Below are 25,703 nucleotides of genomic sequence, written 5' to 3' on the forward strand. Positions count from 1 at the left end.
TACCTGTTAGATGATAGATGGTTATAACTTGGCAGTGCCAGTCACTGAAAACAAAACACTTTTAGATATCAATCATCTTCTTGACAAATTTCATTTTCAATTTACCTCTATAAGTTATGAAGGTGCATTTTATTTGGGAAACTGCATAATACTGACTTGTAGCTTTCAAATATGTGTGATGAGGTATTAATAAAGTAGAGGGTTTTTAAAAAGTAAATTACTTTTCAAATATCTGATGAATTCAAATTTGAACTCTAGGCTGAAAATATTACTTAGAAAATATCATTTTTGGCCTCTACAGTTAAACTGGTAAAGCACAGTTTGGTTTAATTGAAATAAAATTGGTCATAACAATTTTCAGGATTCAGCCTAGTTCTTTATTTTCTTTTATAGGTTCATGTCTTCCATACAGTTCAAAATGCAAAATATTAAAGCAATACTAAAACATTAGTAAGTCTATGAAATTAAAATAGAAAGAAAACATTGATGCCCATCTGCCTGCCAATTTGAATTATAATATAGTCTCCACTCTCAATGATCAACAGTTATTATGTGGCATTTTTTAATGTTTCCCTGAAATCTGTTCAAGAATATTTTCCGGAAAATGAATGTGAGACTGTATTTTGGTTTTTTTGCACTTCCGTGATTGGAGTGGGAGACTGAAGGCAGCAAATAGAGGAAATGGTGAATGTGGATCTGCTCCTTGGAACTCCTCTCCATAGGAAGGAAATGACAAGGATCACACATAGGTTTGTTTGATATAGAATCTCCCTGTGAAGCGACTGTAAAATAGCAATTTCTAGTGGGTTTGAGGGTTCTGGAAACCATAAGGGAAAAACATCTTGCCTAACCCACAGTTTGGCACTTTTAAAGAGATACTGGGTTCACTCACTTCCCCTCTTAACTAGTTTAGGAAGTTGTCCATTATAGAATTATTAGAAGTTAAGACCCTTCTGAAAGACAAGTCTTATTATGCCAGGTGAATCTCCTTTTACCCTGGATGAAAGAAGCTTTATGTAAGTTTAAGACTTAAAAAGAAAAGCTTTACTTTTTGGAAAATAGTAAAAGAAGACCAGAATGTGGAATTTAGAAAGTTAAGGATCTAGATGGTATTGAAAGAATATTTCCTGTGAGGTATTTAAATTTTTATTTAAAACTATATGAAGACTTTGAAATTAATTGTAAGAAATCCTCCTGTGAGAAAGTTTTAGTGATTGGTAAATAAATATAAGAAGGGACATTGAAGGATGACTAGAGAAAATCAGAAATATATAATTAAAGAAGCAGGCCATTAACACAATGGAACAATACTATTAGACTTTTGCAGAAATTAAGGCTGTTCAGTAACAATCAGAAATTACTTAAAAGATTGATATTATAATAGATGATTTAGAACAATAGATTTTATTGGAAAATATAGAGACTGAAGCTGATCTGAATGTGGATTTGGCCTTTAAACAAATATGAGTTTATAAGAGTGATATGGAAGAAGAAGTTGTGGATCCAAAAATGGAGTTAAAAATTCCAAAATACGAGAGTGACATGGAAAAAGATGACATAATTGATTTACAAATGAAATCTTAATAATTAAGAGAATATACAAATAACAAATCAAAAGCATGATCTGGAAAGCTTTCTTATCTTGGATTCACAAAATCCCTGTATGATAATAAAAGATAATGATAATTTAGAGGGCAAAAAGCCTACTTTTTAAAAAGTATATAAAAATATTGAAAGTGTTCTTTTTTTCTTTCATTTCCTTCTTGCTGAAAACAATGAAGAACCAAACACTAATCTGTACACTTGGTGAGTTGAATATCTCTCAGCAACTAGACAGAACCCACTGTTAATAATTTCAGAAACCTTTCTTGTCATTAAAAAAATATGTTTGGGACACCTTCAAAGCAGTTTTTAAGTACTATCAGATATAGAAAGGCTTATTGCAGAATAAAAGGAAAGCAGAAAGCAACATAGAAGTCAGGCCAAAACTTTCTTAACTTTACCTGGTTACTAGGCAACACAAATACAAAAAACATGAATACCAAATACAAAAAATCATTTTTGCACCCAAAAATGATTCCGTGCCATCATTAGTTTAAAAAGCTGCACATTAGGTGGTTGAATTTTCAGCAGGATGTAAATTCTATGGAATTTGTTTTTATTGTGGAGGTATGCAAGATTGATGTGAGCTCTTGGCGGTAGTTTAGACAAGAAGCACAAACCGTGAGTGTTAACACCACCTTTGTTGCAAGGTTACATTAACAGACTCTTGCAAGTCTGAAAACAGTTCTCTTGCTTTTACTTTCCAGAAAACTAGAGAAGATCCCATCTATGTTGTTTCCTACCCTCTTTTCCTTCCATGGGTTGAAATACTTTTTTCATGGCCATTGCCTATGCTGTGTTTTTATTTATGTTCCCCAAGGTATGTGTTGTCTTCAAAGAAAATGAAAAGAGTAAAGCCATGCTAACAAAATGTTTTCTGTTAGAATAATTAATCCATTAATATAAGATGTGCATATATTGCCAATTTGCATTTCTAAAAATGGTTTATATTAACTTGTAATAGAAAGATTGAAGAGTGAGAGCACAAGAGTACAGGGAGTCCTTACGTTATGACCACAATTGAGCCCAAAATTTAAGTTGCTAAGTGAAACATTTGTTAAGTGAGTTTGCCCCATTTTATGACTTTTCTTGCCATCATTGTTAAGTGACTCATTCCATTTGTTAAGCCGGTAACATGGTTGTTAAGTGAATTTGGATTCCGCGTTGATTTTGCTTGTCAGAAGGTGACAAAAGCTCATCACGTGACCAAGGAGCCCTACGACCATCATAAATATGAACCACTTGCCAAGCAACAGAATTTTGATTACGTGAGCATGGGGATGCTGCAATGGTCATATGTGTGAGCAATTTTCATAAAGCACTTTTTGTAACTTGGAATGGTCACTAAATGAACTGTTATAAGTCAAGGACTACCTGTACTACAGAATCAATACACAGAAGACATCTCTCAAATGCAAGAGAATGAACCATTTATGCTCCCTCAAGTAAATGGGAGAATTCTACCATTAAAGGAAGGAAAGAAGGTCTGATTAGCTTGGGGGCTTGTTGGCTGCTGGTTTTTTAACTAGAAATTAGTGGGTCATTTCTTGACTAGGCTCAAAAAAAGGCACAAGATAAATATTTAAAAACTTTTAAAATTTTAATTAATGATTAAATTATACTTTCACATTAAATAAATAAATGACACCAGCATGAATAAACCAAGTTAAATATATTGCATTGTGCATTCATACAATGTTAGATCTCAAAAGGTTTGCATCATTATTAGTGGATATACTTTATTCTCTCCAAATTTCTAGTGTTTTCTACTTCCAAAATAGACTCCCCCCCCAGTTTTAATATTTCTGGATATTTTACACTTTTCCTTATAATCTTCCTTGTGCCCCCTCCCCATATTAGTCAGCATTTGTTGGTGGCATTTCTTATCAATTGGCTTCTTAATTTTCTTCTCATTTATGACTTTTTTTTTAATTCCCTTTATTGCTTAGCACCAAATTACCCCCAAGACCATGTTTTCCCATTAGAGATACTCAACCCATTTCATCTTGCTAGGAAATACTACTTTTGGGAACTGAAAGAAGTTGAGGTTTGTAGATGATTTTCAATAATAGCACCAGGCCTTTGGAATAGCCCCTGCCTCCATAAAAATTAGATGGAGCCCTACTTTGGCTCAGTAGTGGGATTCAATTTTTTTTACTACTGGTTCTGTGGGCATGGCTTAGTGGGTGTGGCATGGCTTGGTGGGTGTGGCAGAAGAAGGATACTGTAAAATCTCTATTCCTTCCCCACTCCAAGGGAAGTTTACTGCAAAATCCCCATTCCCTCCCGATAAGCTGGAACTCAGGAGGCAAAGAAAATATGGGCTGGGGCCAGTCAAAGGTGGTATTTATTGGTTCTCCAAATTACTCAAAATTCCTGCTACCGGTTCTCCAGAACTGGTCAGAACCTGCTGAATACCACCTCTGATTTGGTTACCTCCTGGAATCAACTAAATACAGAGCTTTTATGGAGAACATTTGTCACATAATGTTATCTCTGCTGTACATTGAAGGCTGATAAATTATTGAAAGGTTGAGATGTTGCACAATTTAAAAAAAAATCTTAATTTTTGTGAATGTTTAAACACCAAAAATCCTTCAGAATTATGGCAGGATGGATGCATAGATGCATGCATGCCATGTTGTGTATTGTATATGAAATAAAGGATGTCCTATTTCTAATTCTAAAAGGTATCTTAATCTCAGGTTCAATGCAAGCAACCCTGGGTTATATTATCAAACCAGTGCAGGTAATGGCAATAACCTTTAAAAGAAGTTCAGCTAGCAAACCCAGATTCAATATCTGATGTCTTTTATTAAATGAACAGGTAACAGAAAACCATCAGCTGTCGGAAGAGAAAATAATCCAGATCACAGATGGTTAGCATGATGGTCAGCACACCACATGCAGAAAAACAACTCCAGAAAACCTTGGTCATTTCCCCTATTGCCCAACTGATCTCTCTTCCTGAATTGCTTTTCACAGCAGAAAACATAACAAATTTGGATCAGTTTTCTAGGGAAGAAAACTGGCTATGTTCCACAACATTGATGTCCAAAAATATAATCACTTTACTGTACAAATGAAACTGTGTAGGTGATTTATGCTTAATGTGTCAAAAGAACACAGAAAAATTAGATAAATTGAAGAAGCTGTGATTGTATTAATCTTGGGTTCAATGTTGTATGAATAGAATATCTATAAGATCAGTATCACATAATCTAGCCATCATCAGTTGCATATGGATACTTGGGTGCAATGATTGAGTCCTACTTTTCATAGCGGTACAGGAGAAGAAACTTTGCCAGATTCAATATCTCTAAACCTTATGCCTAACACTATACAGACTAGATTTATGCTCACTTTAAAAAAAAAAAAAAAAAAAAAGCCCACAAGCCTCTTTCTAACAACTATGCCAGATGTTGATTTTCTATCTTTTTGAAGCAGTATAATTACTTCCAAATTTAATGGAAGGGAGGGAGGGAGAAGAGGGAGGGAGGGAGGGAGGGAGGGAGGGAGGGAGGGAGGAAGGAAGGAAGGAAGGAAGGAAGGAAGGAAGGAAGGAAGGAAGGAAGGAAGGAAGGAAGGAAGGATTATCATCCCAGTTTGTTTATTTATTTATTTATTTATTTATTTGCTTGATTTTTATCTTTTTATCTTTTTGCTTTTATTACTATATAAGTAACTCTAGGAAATTAACATATCTAATACTCTTTCTTCCTCCTATTTTCCTCACAACAACCACCTCCTGAGGTAGGTTGGTCTGAGAGAGAGTGACTGGCCCAATGTCAACCAGCTGACTTTTGTGCCTGGTTTCTAGGTCAGCTTCCCTACACCAGTGATTCAGCTCCATCCATCCATCTTACCCCCTGCTGTGCTTTGCAATTAGAACCATATCTTATTGAAAGATACCTCGATTATGACCTCACATTTGAAATGAGACTTAAGCATATAGATGAGTTACCAAAATATGGGTCACAACTAGATGGCTGAAAAGAAGTAGAGAAAAGTTTTAATGCTTTGTTGAAAGCATTAAACAGTCATTCAGAATTTGCATCCCACATCAGATAACTCTGCAAATACCATGTAACTCTTCGTAAAGGTATTGCCTCAATGTGCATGTTTTTCTTGTGATCATCCTACCTTCTTTATTAGTTATTAGATCCCTGTGCCAAGCTGTACAAGAAGTACCTGCAGTGAAGAAGTACCTGCAGAACGTATTAAAATTCCTCCAATAAGAAATTTGCAGAGAATTGTTTATTAAGACTTTCAGCATTGCTAATGGCAAAATCTTAAATAAAAAATATTAAAAGGCTATTTTGTGACTCAAGTGGAACATGTCATCAGGGTGAACTTAAACAAGTTAGGATATCCTTTAAATCTTTCAGAATCTGAGTTGAAAATACTTTTTTCCCACTTTGTACAATACATTTTGCCATCTATGATGTGAATTTCTCTTGTAAGGTCAAGGAGGCCAAGAAACTCTCAAAGAAAATGAGTTTCAACCCAAATTTCAAGCAGCAAAGCTACATATGAGTCTCTGTGGAAGTGAAACTGAATTTCTGTCTTAGCAAGGGGTTGAGAACACACTGGGAACTCACAGCAAGGTCCTTAAACATTTACATTTGATAGCTTACAGAACAGCCAAATTATGGTAATTATATATCTGGGTGCCATAAGCCAAAAGGCTCGTGACCTTTGCTCTATAGATTTTTATTGCATCTGGGTACATGATTATTACCATTATGATTTGCATAACACAGAATAGTATTTGCAACATTATATGTGCAAGCCCTTCTAGTAGTTGCAACATTATATGAACATCCCTTAATTGTTCATTCTTAATGGCAATGCTCCACTCTTTGAATATGTTGGACTGATCATTGCCGAGATCATCAATTTTCCACAGTGGTGGCAGGCTTCAGGTCTTTTGGAGAACCTAAAAGTTTTTGATTTTGATTTTGCCATGTTTTGACAACTAGACTTTTCTTTCTACAGGGTGCTTGTAGAAAATATCTGAAGTCCACTTGAGATGTAGAGTAGAACGCTATTGTTTATGCATGGAAAAGAATTGAAATAGGTTAATTGGATAACATTGGGATTGAAATTCCACTTCAGACAAACCAGGGAATCTACTGGAGTTGAAAAGGATAGATGACAAGGTACATTCTTGTTTCATTCCTTTCCACTTAGAAATGAGAGAGAGAGAGCAGGATGCTCTGGAGAACTACAACAGAGTTGCATAGAATTATTTTCATGAGATTTTACAACCAAGGTGAGGCAACCCTAATTGATGAAGATGGCAGGCAATTTCCCCTGTAGCCTGTTTCTAAGAATCAGTCTGAAACTTGCCGTTAAATCAATAAAGCACACATAACATTTGACCTAAGAGGAAGAAATGCCTTTTTTGTTATCTGATGATGAAACAGACATTGATGAAGTGTGAACAGTTCTCTAAATCTGGCTTGCTCCTTTGCCAAAACAATTTACTAGGAAGATACCTAGCATATCGTTTACTTACTGTGCTTGACAAGCATATTTGGCAGCATTCAGATGGGACACTCTCATCTCCTTCCTTACAAAACAAGACAGTGATGCATCTGCTCTGATCTTCCAGATCTGAAATGAGACCATTTTGTATGAACAAAAACTGCATGATGGAAAGAAACCCAGATACAGTCCTGATGCTGTTGAGCTGTGTAAATGGGAAAAGCTATATCTGCAGTTCTACTTTTAGAAATCCAACATCCAAGGGTTTGAGGGCCCTGATATTTTTTAAAAAGGGGGAGGGAGACCCTGAGCTGTGGGCCCTAAAGAATAATGTGACTCTATGTCAATAGTTGAAACTTAGTTTGTCAAGTCAGTAGCAAGATGAAAAAGGAAAAGGATGCTTATATTTACATGACATGTGAACTGTTAACTTAGCCAATTAGATTAAATCTGGTGAGTTGCATGAGCCCAGTCTATGCAGTTAATTTATGATTAAGTATCTTCTGCCAGCCCCAGCAATTGAGTTCATTGAATAAAACATAATTAGGTAACAATGGAGAGTTAATTCTATTATTTGGGCGATAGATTCGGAAGAGTGAACCTTCTTCAAAACTGAGAATGACAAATGTCAGCAAGCCATTTTCCCCTTTCACTCTGTGAGAAGGAATTGTGCTAGCCATGACTCTAGCACAAAAGGAAGCAATGCTGATTTTCCAGATCCTATAAATCCTGTACCAGAGGTTGTAAACCACATAAAGACATACATGCAAAAGTATACACACATACACACATGCATGCATACCCAAACAAACACACTGGTTGTTTTTTTTAACTTTGCCTGCTGTGCAATATTAGCTAAAGACATAATCACTTTTATGCAAAAGTTCCTAAGGGCTAAAAATTATTAATTTTTTACAATGATTTTATTAACGTTTACAAATACAATGAAAATCTAATAGTCTCTAAAGAAAATATTAAAACTGAAAAAGAAATGGGGAAAAAAGAAAAGAAAAATATATAAAAATGACTCTCTCCCACCCTCCTTCCAGACATTGTATAAGCAATTTGGATGACATAACACCTTTTCTCATTCTTTAATTTTTTTAAAAAAAAATCTCCTCTTCTCCTATTTCATTGCTTAACAATAATCATGCTGCAAAAAAAAAGATCAGTCCTAATCAACAAAAATCTATTAAAAATTATATCAAGGCTTCTTCCTAAGTTAAAAAAAAAGTTGAGAAAGGCTGCTCTGGATCTTGAGTACTGACCAAAGGCAGTGGCAAAAATGAACTGCAGCATGTCAGCTTCTGTGTATTTATTTGCCTTTAGATTTGCATCAGGGATGATCAGTTTTTTAGGAAATAAAGTATAGGTAATCATCAACTTATGCCATCAATTGAACTCAGAATTTCTGTTGCTAAGTGAGACATTTGTTAAGTGAATTTTGCCCCATTTTATGACCTTCGTTTCCACAGTTTTTAAGTGAGTCACTGCAGTTGTTAAGTTAGTAACATGGTTGATAACTGACTCTGACTTTCCCATTGACTTGCTTGTCATAACAGAAGATCACATGACCCCAGGACATTGCAACCATCCACAAATGTGAGTCAGTGGCCAAGCATCTGAATTTTGATTTTGATCACGTGATCATGGAGATATTGCAAGGGTCGTAATTATGAAAAATGGTCATGGGTCACTTTTTTCCAGCGTTGTTGTAATTTTGAATGGTCATTAAATGAACTGCTATAAATCAAGGACTACCTCTAAATACATTGGCAAGAAGTTCCTGTAAGCCATAGGCTTTGGGATCTGACACAAAGTGTAGAACTTCCTCTTACCCTTGGACAGAGGAAGGACTTTCTGGAAGGGTTGGAATGATTTGAGCAGGTTCTTGTTACCAAAATGCTATGTATTGTGGTGATGCATTTCTTCGACATGGTGAAACAAGATTCAAGGACTGCGAAAAGAAAAAAGAAAAAGCGGGACGCAGAGATGCACAACCTGATTTAAATTATGTGGGGTCAGGATTTGAGGCGACAGGGGTTAACTGTCACATTAATTTTATGGATTATTCCATAAAGCAGTGACAACTTTATTCAGACTCATATGGAGCCAGAAAAATCAGGTTTCTGTAATTAATAGCTGTGAAGTGTACGTTGATGCAAAGTGCAAAACATTTTTCCAGAGTCATTTTTGAAATATGCACAATGCTAGGATTTGCAGATACTCTAAAATAAACAATAAATATTGTACAAGCAAATGCTGTTTCTTCAAAATAAATCCTGTTAATTTCAGTGGAGTTTTCTTACATATAAATGTACATACCAGTGTAGACTCTGTTTAGTTCACTGGGGATGAGCTGCAGATAATATTGTTATCAGATAATTTTATATCTCATAACAAAAGAGATCTGATTCCAACTGTTCAAATTATGAAAATTTGCAGAATGTAAAGGGAGCAATCCAATTTATCTGAATCCAATGAGACCTAGTCCTAACTAAATGTACAGAAGACTTCAGCCTGTTTTAAAATGTGTTCCATCAAAAATAATAGGACTTGCTTTCAAACCAATATTGATGTGTCGCGTATCAACCTGTTTCTTATAAACATAATAAAAATAGCTTGTAGGTCTGTCTTGGATTGCTTTCCAGGATGGGTCTTCTCTGCCTTTGTGAAGAATTGATTCTGCTGCAAAGTAATAAGCCAATCCAGATATGTAAGCAATGCTATTGTATCCTGCCATTCTGCCATGTCAAGGTAGCAACTACTTAGTTATATTTTACTGGAGCAATAAATAAAAGTTAAATGCTCTTCTCTCCAAATATCAAGAGGCATGTATACATCTGTATAAATAATATGTCATTTCCAATTTATTTCCATGTAATAGGATTGCAAGTGTCCAATTTGTAGCCTCAGTGCACAACTGCGATAAGGTCAGGCCCTGAAAAATTGTCATCGTATTAGCCCCGTTTCCATACAACCTTGTAAAAATGACTCTTAACTCAACATGTGCTCTATCATGCAAGAAGTATGGCCGGCCAAATGATTTAATTCAGTTGAAGTTTATATAAAAATGTCTCACTTGTGGCACTGAAATGTCTCCATCTTCTTTTGTGGGTATTTTTTAAACCTAGTGCTGGGTTTGTTTTTAATGAAGATAAAAATATACATTGAAAACTTTTATGTTCTCTCTGGAGTTCAAAAGAGGCAGTATAGACAATGTGCTGTTGTAACTAAATAGCAGTGGAGAAGATGAGTAATTTCTTAGGATGGTGTTTGGAAAACAAGCCAATAATCCTGAAGTGTGTTAGCTTCTGTCTTTCCTTGTAGAAATGTTTGGTGTTTGGGTTTTCCAGTAATTAATTGAGCTGAATGTTTTGGGAGCAACTTGTAAAAATAAGCTTGTTGGGTTATAAAGAGGGGTGATTGAACACTTACTAAGTAGTGGCTATTAATTCTGAAAAATAATGGGCTTTAAACATTCTGCTTTTACAAGTTTTGTCTTAAGTATAACAATTCACCACTTATTATCCAGCCTTTACAGAGCATATACTATAATAACGGCTTCATAGAAAAAAGAGATTATAATAAATACTGTGTAGCTGGAAAAAAAAGTAACAAATGGTATCCCATAAAACAGGGGTGTCAAACTGGCAGCCAATGAGCCACTCCCACCCCAGCTCCGTGAAGGGAAAAACGTTGTGAAATATCATGGGACAGCAAAATGATGCCAAGAGTTTGACACCCGTGCCATAGAATCTATTTTTTAAAAAATAAAATAACATGCTTCATTTTTACATAGGATTGAGCCCTGGGGATTGGAATCAAGTATTATATGTGAAATTGGTCCTAAAAGAAAATAAAAGTGAAAGGTAGTATGAATTACACTTATTTAATGTAGGGCAGAATAGTCTTTCTCAATCTCGGCAACCTTGAGCTGTATGGTCGTTACCTCAGCAATGTTGCCTGTGGAATTCTGGGAGTTGAAGTCCACACAGCTTATAGTTGCTGAGGTTGAGAAATACTTGTGTATCAATAATCTATTTGCTGTGATTTCCTGTTGAGTCTGATTTGGTGTGCTGGTTTTGCTACATAATTTTACATTGCTTAGTTTTTTTAAAAACTACAGCATATTATTACACCTTATTATAACTATTCCAAACAATCAAGTGGGTTTTTCCCCCCAGTGGCTCTATTATTGTATATTTGAATAGCAAGCGAATGAGAACAAATGTTCTGATCTACCATTTTAAAATTTTCTCAGTTGAACCCTGGATTTTGGTTGTATTGGCTGGAAATGCTAAGACTTATATTCCCAACCCATACAGAGAATGCTAGGTAGGGAACTACTGTTTTTAAGAACCATCAAAGCCTGTATAAAGCTTCTTTCTTCATCACAGATCCCCCATTATTATTTTTAATAGCAGGAACTTAAGGAGCTATTGTAATATACTAGAAACATGTTGTGTGGAATTCATACATTAATTATTTCATATAATTATATTAATTAGTTTTAATAATTTGGTGCCTATAAATCTGTATCTCTCAACAAAATTATATAATAGAGAAAAGTAATTGTTTTTTCAGAACTGGTGGAATTTCTATATAAACAAAAATATATTTATGTTTTTAAGTAATTTTTAAATTAAGCAGTTTGTCAGTCACCTTCAGGAGCACTGAAAACTAAGAATCAGTTGAGAGGGGGATAAGATATGACCATTTAACCTTGTTGAGATTTTAGCAGCTTACGTTGACTTAGAAGTATGACCAGAATTAAGGAAAAATACATGATGAAATTAAAAAAACATCTTGTCCCTTTTCTATATCTGTTTTATTTATTTACTAGAATCATTCTGACAGCAATATATAGAATTCATATTCAAATTCTTGAAAATTTAACCATTATATGAAAAAAATTAAGGTATATTTTTATAATGACCATATTTACACAACTGATCATGTTGGATCTGTTTGTCACTTGCTACTTAGTTTTTACCCTAGGGTCCAATGTTAACAGTATTATAGGATATAGCAAGATAGGTGAATTGCTTTCAGAGCTTCCATATAAAGCAGTCAAATATCTTAGTTGCAATCTGTCCCATATATAGCAAACCGAACACTCCTGGGAAAAAATGAACCAATGCAGCAAGATCTGTGATGTCTAGAAGAAGAAAAGGATCTTATATTAATCTAAAATGAATGAAGTGTGCTCAGTAACAATTTATCTGCATCTCAACAAACAACACCAATTTCAGGAAACTTAAAAATGTTTTCTCTGATGATAAGGAAGGGGGATAGAAAGGGACAGGGAGAAGGAGTTCATTTTATCATTTCCACTCTTTCTGGATTCAGATGTACTTGTTTCTCCTTCTGCTCACAAGCTCCAAAGGTTCATTCATATGCTTTAGAAGTTATTCCTTACTCGTTCACACAATAGCATAAGTTTACAAAAAGGGCATGTGATCTGCTTGAAACAAATAATTTCTATCCACTCGTTTCCCATCTCTCTAACAAGCTTGCTCAAAGACATTCTTTAGAGACAGGGATTAATTAGATGTAAAAAAAAAAATGTAGTCTATCGCTACAGTGGATATAAAAAGCCTGTTAAAATGTCTGGTTTTTGAGATGTAAAACAATCAGACCAAGAAAAATTATTTCAATTTTTCCCCACCATTAATATAATATATAAGCAGTAAATTCAATTGAAAAACAGATTGAAATCTTTGTGAGGAAGAATAAAAATTTAAAAAAACATACAATAAAGTGGTTGTGAAAGTGTGCACACCCTCTTATAAGTAAGGATATTCCTATGTTCAGAATTAACCAATCACATTCAAATTGAGGCTAAAGAGCAGTCAGTACATGCCTGCCACCAATTCAAGTGACTTTGATCAAGCCCACATAAAGTTCAGCGGTTCTACTAGGATTTTTTTCCTGACATTTACTCAGTTGCCTCTTACAGCAAAAGCCATGGTCTGAAAAGAGCTTATAAAGCAAAAAAGGGATTTCATTGTTGAAAGATATCCATCAGGAGAAGGGTACAATAACATTTCCAAAGCATTGGACATACCATGGAACACAGCAAAGACAGTCATGAACAAGTGGAAAAATATGGCACAACCGTGACATTACCAAAAACTAGGGGTCCCTCCAAAGTTGATGGGAGACTAGTCTGAGAGGCTGCCAAGAGGCCTACAGCAACATTAAAGGAGCTGCAGGAATTTCTGGCAAATGCTGGGTTGTGTACTACATTTGACAACAACCTCTCATATTCTTCATATGTCTGAGCTGTGTAGTAGGGTGGCAAGGTGAAAGTCTTTTCTTACAAAGAAAATAGCCTGGCTACATTTTTGCAAAAATCTACATCAAGTCTGACAGAAGGACTGGAAAAATGTGTTATGGTCTGATGAGACCAAAGCTGAACTTTTTGGCCATCATTCAAACATTATTTTTTGTGCGAAAACAACACTATGTATTACCGAAAGTAACCATACCCACAGTGAAGCATGTGTGATGGCAGCATTACGCTTTGGGACCGCTTTTCTTCAGCTGGAATTGTTGTTTTAGTCAAGGTGCACGGAATTATGAACAGTTCCAAATATCAGTCAATGTTGGCAAAATCAGATATCTGCAAAAATGCTGAATTTGGAAAAGAATTTGCCCTTTCAACACAACAATGGTCGAAAGCATATCTTCAAATCGAGAAAAGAATGGTTTTGTCAGAAGAATACCAAAGTTTTGGAATGGCCCAGCTGGAGCCCAAATCTGAATCCAACTGAAAATCTGTGGGGTGACTGAAGAAGGCTGTATATAGATGTCCTCACAATCTAACAGATTCAGACCACTTTTCCAAGGAAGAGTGGACAATGATGTGTCATGCTGACTCCTACTCCAAAAGACAAAGGATTAGTCTAAGCATGTGCTCACTTATGCAACCACATTAATGTACTTTTTTAAAAATTGTCCCCACCCTACAAGATTTAAATTTGTTTTCCAATTGAATTACACAGCTTATAAGTATATTAAAGGCAGAAAAAAATCTGCCTTTAATATAACTTATAAGTGATTTATCTTGGCCTGATTTTTTTTATATATCTCAAAAACCTGGCATCTTAACAGATGTGTGTAGATTTTTTATATCCACTGAATTCCAAATAAATGATTCCTTTAAAAATATAGGCCAGACTTTCAGGATTTTTTAAAATTAAATGTTTGTTTCTGATGTTTTTAAAATTGTAAGAACTTTGGTGGCACAGTGATTAGAATGCAGTATTTCAAGCTAACTCTGCCCAGTGCCCACAGTCTGCAGTTCAATCCTAATAGGCTCAAGATTGACTCAGCCTTTCATCCTTATGCGGTTGATAAAACAAGGACTCAGTTTGTTGGGGTCAATATGCTGACTCTGTAAGCTGCTCAAAGAATGCTGTAAAGCACTGTGGAGCAGTATATAAGTCTAAGTGTTATTGCTATTAAAATTGTAATCACAGAAATGGTCTTTTTTTTAAAATTGCATATCTCTGTGTGTGTGTGGGTGGGTGGGTGGGTCTGTGGGGGGGGGTATAGTAATATGATCCCTCACTTAACAATACAAAGACAATATATGAAACATTGTGGGGCACAATCCCTAAGCTAAAAGCCCATCTAAGATTTGCAGTGATACAAGATTTCCCCCCATTATAATTTCTTATATGTGGCTATCAAAAAATTCTGGTTATCTGTTTTAAAGAAATCAAACCTTTGCATTATGAAGACATTTCAATTGCTTCAACATAACATGTTCATTTTTTTTAATCATTCTTGTTGTTTACTCTCCTTTTATATGTTGGGGTTAATATCTTAGTAGAAAATGTAGGCCGTCATAAATTAGAAAATACCTTTGCCAGTCTTTCAGTTCTTTGTTATTTATACACAATATGTTTCCATGTAGGAAATCATATATCACAATGGCTTGTTCATGTATTTAATGAAGCTATTGTTGTATAAATTGGAATTAGCCTGCATTTTTCTTGAGAAATAAGAATCTGCCCCTATGGAGTTACATAACAACCAGTAGCTTAAGTAGGGTTCAGCAATTAATCCTATTGAATGGAATCTAGCCAGAGGTACATAGTATACAAATATTTGTTTTTTAAAAAAAAAAAAACTAGCAAAATCAATTGAAAATTAATCATGTTATGCATAGATTATTGTAAAATTCATTTTGACGGTATTTAATTTCCTGTAGTCTTAAAGATTAGCAAGGCTCCAATCATTCTTCCTTGGTTATTTTCATCACATAATAAGTAACTAGATATGGGAAAGTTTCCCTATCTTGTGCCAGAGGCAAAAATGAAACAATGTTGTATGCTTATGTAAAATTTCCACTAAGATTCAGAGAGCAAATTTTCATATTCCCTCAAAACATCGCTTTATTTTTTGCCCATCTTCAGAATTCTAGTATCATTCCAAAGTCTGGCAAAATAGGAAGAATTAAAGCACTAAATGAGTCAAACCCCCCCCCCCCGTCCCCCAATAATTTAAGAGGAGTTAGTTTTATTTCAGTTCAATGAACTGCAGTGAAATAAAGTAAGTTATGTCTTGAGCTTTCAGTGAAGAATTTAACTGCTTTATGTAGAACTTGGAAATAAGGATTTTAAATTCCGTGCTGGAAAACCAATCTGTTTTGTTTACTTGTTGTTTACTTATTACACTGCAATATTCCCCCCTGGGCCTTGTCTATACTGCTGCTTTTTCACCTCTGCCTGACTCCACGCTTGCTCATAGCTTTATAGAACATTTCTCCTGTATTTAAAGCATATCCTGCATCTGCCTACGTTGAGTGATTGAGTGACTGAGTTGTCACTCATTGCTTATGTGATTAGTTTGGCTTCTATCATCTCTGCTTGTTGTTATGATTGTGAGAATCACATAAATATACACGGTATTTATGCACCACAGTGGCACCTATTAATAAATGGAAGCTTTGTTTTTATTAACATTTTCAGCAGTCCTTTTTCTCATAAATTAGGATGAATCTGGGCAACTGCATAAAAATGGGATGAGACATGACCTCAAACATTGGGAGTTGTGTCTACAGAAGGGTTTTGTAGTACTTTTACTCCAAGCAAAACACTTTGCTTTGTTTCTGAGTAGGAAGATATAAGACTGAGGAAATGATATTGCTCTTTGGTACGTTGATGCATGATATTCCCCAGCTCTGTTTTTATTTTTATTTATATTATCAGCTTTTTGTCCTTTATAAGATCACTTTATAAGATGAGAAGGAAGAAAAAGAGGCACAAGCAATAAGGAAGCAAAGTGTGGAATGTACCGGCAGACAGAATCTTCTGGTCACAACATGGCAATCTAAATTCTCTAAACCTGTACGGTTTCCAAGATAATAATTTTATGTGAACGCTAAATATGTCACGGCAGAATATATTGCTAATCACAGACATATTGCATATACTCCAAATAACCACTTATTACCCAAAGCAAACTTTAAAGAACTATCTGTTGAGTCTTGAAAAAAAGAAAAAGCTTTTCCTGACAGCCCCAGAAAGAAGCATGTGTGTACCATCATGTAATCCAGGAGAATTGTCAAGCTCTCTTTTAAATTATTAGGAGGAAACATGGGCAAAACGCTGCACAAAGGTGTTACAGAAAGCATTTCAATCTTCTCCTAGATTTCCCTTTGAAGTGCCATAAATATTATTTTCAAAGCAAGAGACGAATGGGCTTTTGAACTGATTTGAGGATGAAGTAATAATAAGGGTGTTAGAAAAGGGACATTCCAAAACTTGGTGTGCAATCTGTGATTGTCAATGAAGTTCTGAGAAACTATTTTATTAAATCGGAGGATTAAATGGTGCTGTGCACAGCTGCACACCATGTTGTCACAACCCTTTTTGTAAATCTTCATACATTTACCATGCCATATGCTGAAGCAATAGAATCTAATAGTTATATTATTTCCCTATTTTTATTTTTCTTGGTACAAACTTCTTGGACCTCTCTAAAATGCAGCATGATATGTTAGAAATAACAGAAGATGTTTTTAGGATTTATAGTTTTACACCAAGCATAGATCCAGGGTAGCCATAATTGCAAGCTATCAAACAGCTTATACAGTCTTTATTTGAAAGATGGTATCATTTTGTACACCTATTTAAGAGAAATTGCACTGCATGTTTAAAAGTCATCATTGCAAGAAGAAAATAGATAAAAAAGAAAAACATATTGAAACACCTGCAAATATGCTATATACACCAGATTGTTTATATTCTTCCAATTCATTCCCATAAATTCTGCATACAACCTGCTTTCTAATGTAGAATTTACCTTCCTTAAACTCTGTTACTTTTCTTTTCTTTCTAATTACCCTTTTCATTATTTTATTTACATATATATTATACTGCTGCCCCTTAATAAAAAAATATTTGCTCTTTTACTCCTATACAAGCTTTTCAAAGGAAGAGAGAGTCCACATTCTGCATATCTCTAGAAAAATGACTTCTAACAGACTTCCAGCCTGTTAAATGTGTATGTGGGTATATACCTATTCAAGTATTGGGGAAAGTGGCAGCTATATATACAATGTGTATCTCTTCATTCCATAAATTTTTAGCAATCATTATGGCACCTATGGTTCAGACCATTGATTATAAAGCCTCTTATGTTAGTGTTCGCTGTGTAAAAGTACAATCCAGTCTAAATAACAATATTTAAGGATTATTAGTTTTATTTATCCTGATATGCCATTAATGTATCAATAATATCTATTAATAGTTACTGATTATAAGTAATAAATGGTCCTCCAAAGGGACATGATCCTGATTATGTTTAAGGAAGTGCAACTGATACTGATGCAGCTTACTTCAAACCAGAATAAATTGTGGTTTTCCTTTCTTTCCTGACATTGCACCCCATTTTTTCTATAATATTCTATAATAATCTACATAGATGATTTAATTTTTGCCATGACACAATACCAACTGACCATATTAAACTTGTTCCTGACAGTGGAGTTAAAGCACAGCAGATTCTGTATTGGACAAAGACCCATGAATAACGTCATAGAGATATCAATACACAGGATCTGAGATACAACTGTGTGTTTGTGCGTGTATCTAGACTGACAGATATGCAGACAGACAGAAGGATAGATATCTATAAATGTGTATATATAGAGAGAGGCTTAGACATATATTTTAAACTCACTATTGTTATTACAACAAGAAAGAAAATTGTGCCTGTCTTGTATGGAGAAAAGAATAAAATATTACTAGAAAACATACACACTAAGATACTAGTGAACTCTGATATTCCTTCCCAATACTTTATTCCTTTACCTATGCCCTTTGTCAAAAGCAATAGTGAGATGATCCATGGGTATGTATTTTTAAAATAAAACTACTATCGCCCTTAATATCCTTTTAGTGTCATTCTGAGAAAATGTTGTTGAAATCAGTGATACAAGGTATACTTTAAGATTGTAAGAAATGAAATCACCATAAATATTATCAAAGTAGTTTGAAATTAATTATATAATTTGACTTTATGACATTAAAAAGAAAATCATAAGTATTTTTGAATTGAAATGATTGCATCATAAATACATCAAATGCATGTTGTTAATTATTTGGTTTTGGCAACCCTTCATTCATTCTGTTAAAATTCTTTTTAAAAGAAGATAAGTAAATGAGTTTTCATTTGTTGATAATGGTAGTAAAACATTATTACAAAGCCTTTATGTTTGTTGATGCCTTAATTCTTTTATAACTGTGTTAGTGGGGTTTTTTTTTTAAATCAACAAAAATATTAATGCAAGTATTGGTTGTAGAATTGTTTTCACAATAATTATTTAAGGCTTACTTTGGTCTGTTAGAATCATAAAGATGCTGACTAAAGAGTACGAGTAGGATTTACTTCTGAGTAAACAACAATTCAATAGTTCTTCCAAGTTAGAATTAAGTACATTTGCTAATGGAGATATATTTAATACTCATTACAGTCACTTTCCATTTCCCATGCAGAGGAGACAATTATATTTCTTAATTGAAATGTTTGGAACTGAAAATCATCATCAACATCATCATTATAAAGTACATAAATTTATTCCAGGACAATTCTCCCTCTCCCTCTCTCCCTCCCTCCCTCCCTCCCTCCCTCTCTCTCTCTCTCTCTCTCTCTCTCTCTCTCTCCCCATTATATTACACACACACACACACACACACACACACACAAGTTAGGTTTGTTGGTACATTACCAATGACTGCCGAATTGCAGTTTAAATGCTCAATTCAAAGAAAATATAGAACCATCAAAAGCATTTCTGTATTCCTGAATTCATTTTACCAGCATCTGTGATTTATTATTTGATCTGGAGCCCATAAAGCAACAGGAATCTCCCAACTGAGGATAAGAAAGATGGATGGAGGTATCCTATGCATGGAACCCCATTACAAATAATATGTTAATACTTTGTGTGTGAGAGGAGGGAAAAGGACGTCTGCTGCTCCTCTTAGCTATCCCTTTTCCATGAACCAGTTGATTCAAAGGATATACAAGGGATTTCCCTAAGTCTATGGAAACACACCTTCAAATATATCTACCATTCGGCCTTTTATGCGTTGCAGTCAGGAACATTCAATGATAAGTACAAGAGCAAAGAAAAGCCAGGAAAACTGATTAAATAGGGAGAATGCTGGTTCAGACAGGCTAAGCTGACTGTTCTAACATTTCGTGGGGACAGTGACATCAATGTTGCATCAGATCCATAACTTCGCACAATACTTTCTTCCAGTTTCCAGATATAAACAATAGAATTAACTAATAGGATTAGTTCTGAATTATAGGATGACCAGTGTTCATTATAATGGTTGTCTCCAATAAAAGGAGAAAGAGAAAGAGAAGCAGAAAGAAAGGAAGTTGATCTTCCAATAAATACGCAAGCCCCCCCTTTTTTTTGCCCGATCCTAATTTTAATAGGCAAAAGAAATTCTGTTGTAATCGATATGGACTTCTTTCAGAAGCTAATACAATCGACATTAAATTTGTCAATGAATATGAAGTTAGAAGACATTGCTCATATCCACAAAGAGACACACACTCATTTTTCCAGTTCCCACCCATTTAATGATCCTTTTTGCTCTAAATCTGGACATAGCATACCAATAGGGTGATAGTTCTGCCTTAGGATACCAGCTTCTGCCTTACACCAAACATGCTAAAACAGTGATAAGGAGTGGGAGGGGGGAAGAGAGAGAGAGAGAGACGTAAACAGCCTTTTTAAAGAGCATTTTATGCTGAACGATTTTGCTTTCCATAAACTGTGTGTTCCAGACAAGAAAAGAAAAATGTAGGCATGATTAATTAACTAAATGTTCTAGAGATAACAAAGCAGCCTAAAAAATGACAGACTGCAGAATGCAGATAGGACAGGAAGGATTTATAATCTGCTTTTATGTGAAATTTGGCAATTAAAACCTGGTTGGAAACAGTTTAACTTATTTAAACAGTTTAATTTATTTACAGCCTATGCCTCTTTGCCGGATATTATCAGTTGAAACCCACTTTTTGCAACAGAAGTTGCCCTGTTAACACTTTTGAAACTTGCCACGATTTCTTCCATTCTGAAACGTTGGTATGTTTACCTTTTTCTTGTAAAAGTAACACACTGGTTTATTAAGGTGGGAGGTGTTTTGTCTGCTAAATTTAGCTCTGATCAAACTGTATGATCTTTTGAATCAAGTCTTTGTATTTGGCAAATTTCAGACAAGAAAAGGGATGTGAGAAGGACTGATAGCACCGACAGCCTAGCCAGATATTTGGGGTTTGTTCTCAAAACAATACAAATGTTTCTGGAAGATCTATATCTCCATCCGAAATCCACGCCCGCGGAGTACAGTACAGTTTCTAATTGCCCCCCCCCCCAAAAAAAAAGAATTCAGTCTCATTGATGGCAATGGGATTCGAACTCTTGCAGAGGGCCACGCACAGTTTCGATTCAGACTGATATCCTATCGATTCCAAGCCTATTTAAAACTACCTACGGGGTCTCATTGAAAACAAGATTGGGGGCATCGAGCTAATAGCTTAAGCACTATTTCCTGATAGGACTAGCCAGCCTTGACACGCTTTTCCCCCAACACCTCCAGGCTAAATTAGGCTTTTTTTGGAAGCAAGTTGATCTGACCCGTGTTGGGAATTAAATGCCAAGTGAGTCATCGGAATGCAGCCCACCGGGACCAAATCTCCATGGAGCAAAGGAAAGCCAAGGTCTGCGGAAAGCAAACCCGCTGTTGTCAAGATTGCACTTCTCGCTTGTCTCTTTAAATATATATTTCTTGGACCTGCCTTTTCATTCGCGTTTCCTTTGGAATGCCCGTCTAAAACAATGTAACGAAGGAACGGAAGGGATCAATAAAAAACAGACTTTCCAAAACTTCCACGGGAGGCACTTCTCTCATTTCACAGAGCACAGAAAAAAATCCAAAACTGCTTTAGAGGAGATTCTCGGGAAAGGGCGCTAGGTGTGTAGGGTCACCCTTCACCTTTCTGTGAATCCTCTTAGGGTCACGAGACCCTCCATACCCAAAGTTCTTGGGGTATAAGCAGCTCGTGAAGGACTTGGGTAAAACGGATCGACACCATCCCTGTATTCTCGGGAAGAATGGTTGGATAATATGTATTAGACGGCTGATATTTCTTTCCAAATAGGAAGTTGTATTCATTTAAGAAGTCTGAGTTTAGTCAAGGGGGGAGAGACTTTTGGCATCCCACAAATTGCCTGGTCCTCGTAGATAGTCCGCCCGCCTCCGCCTTCCTTACCTACCGAAGAGCCTTTATTCCCAATTCCAGGAGACCTGCGCCTTCTGCAACATTGCTTAAAGGCCTGAGTCTCACCGACGTGAGCCTGGGAGGAAAAGGACTGCCCAATCAATGTGAGGAAAGCATAGAAATCCCATAGATGGAATAGAATTTCCATCATTCGTGGAATAGACATTCCACAAATGATGGAAATTCGTGTTTCTGGCCCCAGAGAGAAACTTCACTATGGGAACCGGAGAAACGATGAAGTGAATACCACTTAGTCAAAATGCTGGTGGGGGAGAGAGTGGGGGCTCCTATTGAAAGCAACAGTGCATGGACCGACCTATTGTAGAACTTGTCAGTGCTGGCCCGATTTCATTAAATAACTTCCTAGGGTTGAACAAGGGTAGGGGGCAGGTGTGCGTGAAGACATGGGGGGAGGCGTCCTCCGCAGCCCCCACTGCCATATTCTAGCCTTATGTCCAGCCTTCACCCTTTAGACCGTGGGAAGTCTGGTATCACCGCATCGCTTTCAACAGCTTCATATTTTACATAATACCCCTCCCGCGTAACAGGCATGCGTACCAGGACTTTGGTTAAACTTATAAGGACCGTCTCGCAAACGCCGCCGGTAAAGTTTTAGAAACTCCTTCTCCCCCCCCCCCCCCAACCAATCAGAAGGAGAAAGGAGCCGGAGTTGGTTTGGGCATTTGCTTTGAAAGCGAAATGTCACCTTTTCCTCTCATCTCAGCGTTCCCTTTCTTAGCCAAGCTCTTTGGTTATCACCCTGGGCGCTGCAGATTCAGATCCACACTCGAAAAAAGTTTTCGAGGAATGCGTAAGGTTGTCACTTTCTCCCCCCACACACACAAGAAAGTCGCACCGCTTGTTAGCACCCGCTTCCACGCGCTTGTTTTCGTGCTTCGAAAACCACCGCGCCACAAGCAACTGTGAACGTAACTTCACTCTCCCCACCCCCACCCCCTCACCCCAAAAGTGAGAATAAAGCTAAAGCTTTCGAAGAACGGGAAGTGCCGCTGAACTTGAAGGCGCCACGGCTGCTGTTCGCGCCCTGTAGCCCGGAGGAATCATCTTTCTCCCCCTTGTGACTATCAGGGAGATCCCGAGGAAGCTGTTCCGATTCCCTTGAACTTTGCTGGAACTTCCAGACCAGGAGAGCTGAGCCTCGGGCGAATGTCGTGGGACTTCGTCGAACGCCACCAAAATTCAGCTTAATTTTAATTCCTCCACCCCTCATTTGCAAAGCGCCTTCCACCCAGGGGTGTCAGCCAAAGGTCAATTCTACGCAGCGGTTGGGTTCACTTCCCCATACTTCCTAGAAGGGGCGGCGGGGGTGGGGTGGGGTGGGGTGGTAGACAAGGTGAAATTCAAATCAGGCTTACCCTTAAATGCCTATAAATTTCAATCAGTCTTAGAGTTTAATATCAGCTCTGCGCTCGGAAACCATTTATGACAATAATGTAAAACGGCGCCTCGGGCTGCGAAACGCTAGGTGAAGACTGTGCTGTAAATGCTTGTTTTTTTAAAAAAAAGTTGTAAGGGTTTGTTTTTCCGCCATAACAATTATTAAATCTATGGGTTGTCTTCGAGGGAACATTTGACATGAGATTTCAAATCACCCCGCAATGCTAACCCAATGATATCTCAGAGCCTCCCGTGGCTGGCAGCTGCCTGTTTTATATAACGACGAGCCGTTGCAAACAGCAAATATGAAGGTAAGGCAAAACAAGCGCTCGGCTCTCCTCGATTCGGACGTTAACAGCCGCCGCGATCGCAACAACGAGCTGCGCCCGAGTTGCCAACCGGCTCCGGGGTTGCGTGTCCCCGAAGTCCGTCTCAGCCAGCGAACAGTGACGGTGCTGGTTTCTATTGAGATTTCAGACGCCACCATAAGTTTAACTCGGGGCTGCTTGACGCGAAAGGACACGGGTGTTGGGCAGACTCTGTTTGGTATCAAAACACGCGCGCACGCACGCACACAAACCACCCACACTTCTACGAGGTACACGCACGCAGCCAGCTCGGCGGCACCATCTTTGCAACGGACCGACGTCCCACTTACCAAAACTGGAGTGTAGTAGGTTTTCGGCAATAGCCTGCCAGTGAGATTGAGGAGAGAATAACTGAAGGAAAAGTTGGACGAGGCATGTTCTCCCCCCCCCCTTTTTTTTTTTTTAAAGAAGCTAGGAGGAAGTGAGAGCACAGCGCTGCCTTGCTCTTTCTGGCCGCCGCCACCGGAACAATGATCTGAGAGTTAAGAGAGCAAGACCGTGCCAGATCTATAGGCAGAGAGAGGGAGAGAGAGAGCGCGGGGAGCTGAGGAGAGATGGGGGAGATTAAACTCAGGGCCAAATCTCAGTTTCACATTCCCTCCAGCTAACCAAAGGGGTTAATGCGGACGGGGGGGGGGGTGTTGGTTGGTTTAGAGGGCAAGCGAGCGAAGGAAAGACGGAAATAACCCCTTACAATAAAATAGCATTTTGTAAACAAAATCTTTCCTAGCTCTCCGATATGTTGGGTGTATTTGTGGCGAGCTGGGTGGATTTTATTTTGCAGTGTTTTTTTTAACTTATAATTTATTCCCTAAGAAAACGAGAGAGACGCTTATTCGAATAATACGCTGACCAACGGGGCGCAGAGGGGGAGTGTGCAAAACCTCTAAGAGGCATGTGGGGTGGCTTTCCCGCATTTGTAAGTGCGTGGATCAACCTGTTGCCCAGGCTTGTTTTTTTTAAATGTTTTCTTCTCAAGGAAAAGATCTCTAAACCGCTTTCTTTTGGAAAAAAAATTCACCTGGGAAAGTGGAAGGGAGGGTAAACAATAGCTTAGTAAGTGCAAATAAAGGATGCGGGCTGGCAGTAGTATTTAGAGAGCAGGCAGGGATTGTAAACAAAGTCGGAAAGGAAAGAGGATCAACAATGGTGGAGCCGGATGTTTTTCTCGCCCACCTTTTGAACGAAATAAATCTGTCGGCGGCTGACCGGTCACGTGATCAAGGAGGGGGGGAGAGAATGTGAAAGCGCGCGCGCGCCTCTGCGTTTCATTCCGCTTTTCAAAAGTCACCAATCTTCTTCGCCTTCTCGGCGAAATAATATATTATATGCTGGCCAGATTGTAGGGCTATAATCAAACTGTTAGGAGATGCACTTTAAAAAAGGGGAAAGGGGGTGGGGGAACCCACGCCATTTTTCCCCCTCATTTCTTCAACACGCTATTTAAAGAAGAGAAAGTGGTCTTTTAAGTTGAGATCCAATAATCATGGAAATATTTTTATGTGCAAACCTGGCTTTAGCGTCTCTTTACGTTTAGGAGGCAAGGGGGGAAAGTTTCTAGGACGCCAAACGGAAAGCGAGTGGTCAAGAAAGGAGTGTGTGTGTTGGGTTTATTTGAGAGGGGGGAAATAATATAGAATTTCTACATAGTGTCTGAATATTTGCCATAAAAGAAGAGAAAGGGGGGAGGGAGAAAGACTGGGCATTCACCAGCCCTGGTGAAACCTTGTAAAGGAGAGGTGGGTCTCGCCTCAGGGCCCCATTCACAATGCTGAAGGCGAAGGACTAGTCGGGGTAGGATGAGCCGCTCCTGAGCCACTGGGGAACGGTTGGAGAAGGGCCGCTGAAGCCGAGAATGAACGGTGTTCGGAGGGTGAAGAAGTCAGCTACTGTCCTATAGTTGGCAGGACATCGCCCGCATCCGCATTAACCCACCACCCCCAACCGAGAACTACGAAAAACTCTGAGAAACAGCCCCTCCAGCCAGTGCCCTCCTATGACTTCAGTGGGTTGGTGTGGGCTGAA

General features: G+C 37.4%; 1 long non-coding RNA gene across 3 annotated transcripts in view; it reads right to left on the minus strand.

The window, feature by feature from the left end:
- The window catches only part of LOC106538576 (uncharacterized), a 48,007-nt gene extending 23,900 nt beyond the window's left edge, over window positions 1-24,107 (minus strand). For 2 of the 3 annotated variants that reach the window (XR_015698015.1, XR_015698013.1), the window contains exons 1-2: window positions 8,931-9,044; window positions 7,124-7,221 (exon numbers count right to left, since the gene is read on the minus strand). This is a non-coding gene — a long non-coding RNA (uncharacterized LOC106538576). Of the gene's footprint in view, window positions 1-7,123; window positions 7,222-8,930; window positions 9,045-23,968 lie in introns of those variants that run through there. The other variant, XR_015698014.1, reaches the window with a different exon arrangement.
- Window positions 24,108-25,703: the final 1,596 nt, after the last annotated feature.

The sequence above is a fragment of the Thamnophis sirtalis genome, unplaced genomic scaffold (genome assembly GCF_051295495.1).
Source record: "Thamnophis sirtalis isolate CommonGarterSnake01/CBP01778 unplaced genomic scaffold, rThaSir2_p1.2 scaffold_11, whole genome shotgun sequence".
NCBI lineage: Eukaryota > Metazoa > Chordata > Lepidosauria > Squamata > Natricidae > Thamnophis > Thamnophis sirtalis.